Source organism: Macaca nemestrina, chromosome 17 (genome assembly GCF_043159975.1).
Source record: "Macaca nemestrina isolate mMacNem1 chromosome 17, mMacNem.hap1, whole genome shotgun sequence".
Taxonomy (NCBI): Eukaryota; Metazoa; Chordata; class Mammalia; order Primates; family Cercopithecidae; genus Macaca; species Macaca nemestrina.
This window is the reverse complement of record NC_092141.1, coordinates 77,025,652-77,026,644: the sequence shown is the minus strand read 5'-3', so window position 1 is coordinate 77,026,644 and position 993 is coordinate 77,025,652. Positions and strand designations below refer to the sequence as shown.

Below are 993 nucleotides of genomic sequence, written 5' to 3'. Positions count from 1 at the left end.
GCCTGGCTAATTTTTCTATTTTTAGTGGAGACTGGGTTTCACCATGTTGCCCAGGCTGGTCTCGAACTCCTGATGTCAGGTTATCCGTCTGCCTCAATCTGCCAAAGTGCTGAGATCACAGGCATGACCCACGGCACCCAGCCTAGCCTGGAAAGTTTAAACTCTTCTTGCACACTTGTACAAAAGGAACATCCACTGAGTTCATCCCTACTCTTTAAAAACAACTAAACACTAAATGCAATGTTGTGTCCTGGGTTGAAGTCTGAAACAGAAAAGGATATTAGTGGAAAAAAATCAGTAGACTCAAATACTGTACAGCGTGGAGTATCTTTGTTTTTTTTTTTTTTTTTTTTTTTTGAGACAGAGTCTCGCTCTGTCACCCAGGCTGGAGTGCAGTGGCCGGATCTCAGCTCACTGCAAGCTCTGCCTCCCGGGTTTACGCCATTCTCGTAGCTGGGACTACAGGTGCCCGCCACCTCGCCCAGCTAGTTTTTTGTTTTTTTTTTTTTTAATTAGAGACGGGGTTTCACCGTGTTAGCTAGGAAGGTCTTGATCTGCTGACCTTGTGATCCAGCCCGTCTTGGCCTCCCAAAGTGCTGGGATTACAGGCTTGAGCCACCGCGCCCGACCGGAATTTCATTACTAGTAATGAACCAGTGTTGATTTCTTAGTTTTGACAAATATACATAGTGACATAAGATGTTAACATTAGGGTTAAGGGATATGCCAGAACTCTGCCCTACATTTGCAGCTTTTCTGTAAATCTGAATTTACTCCAAAATAAAAAGTGTATTAAAAGAAAATCCAACTACTAATAACCAGTGGAGAATTTTAATGGATCCCCTTGTCCCTTAAGATTAGAAATTAGTGTTGAATTTTTTTTTTTTTTAACATGGAACGCTTCACGAATTTGCATGTCATCCTTGCACAGGGGCCATGCTAATCTAGTCTGTATCGTTCCAATTTTAGTATATGTGCTGCCGAAGCGAGCAC

At 42.6% G+C, this 993-nt stretch overlaps 1 non-coding gene across 1 annotated transcript; it reads right to left on the bottom strand.

Moving 5' to 3' along the window:
- Nucleotides 1–886: 886 nt before the first annotated feature.
- LOC139359721 (U6 spliceosomal RNA) lies at nucleotides 887–993 on the bottom strand. The gene has a single exon (XR_011616086.1). It is a non-coding gene; the product is annotated as a U6 spliceosomal RNA (small nuclear RNA).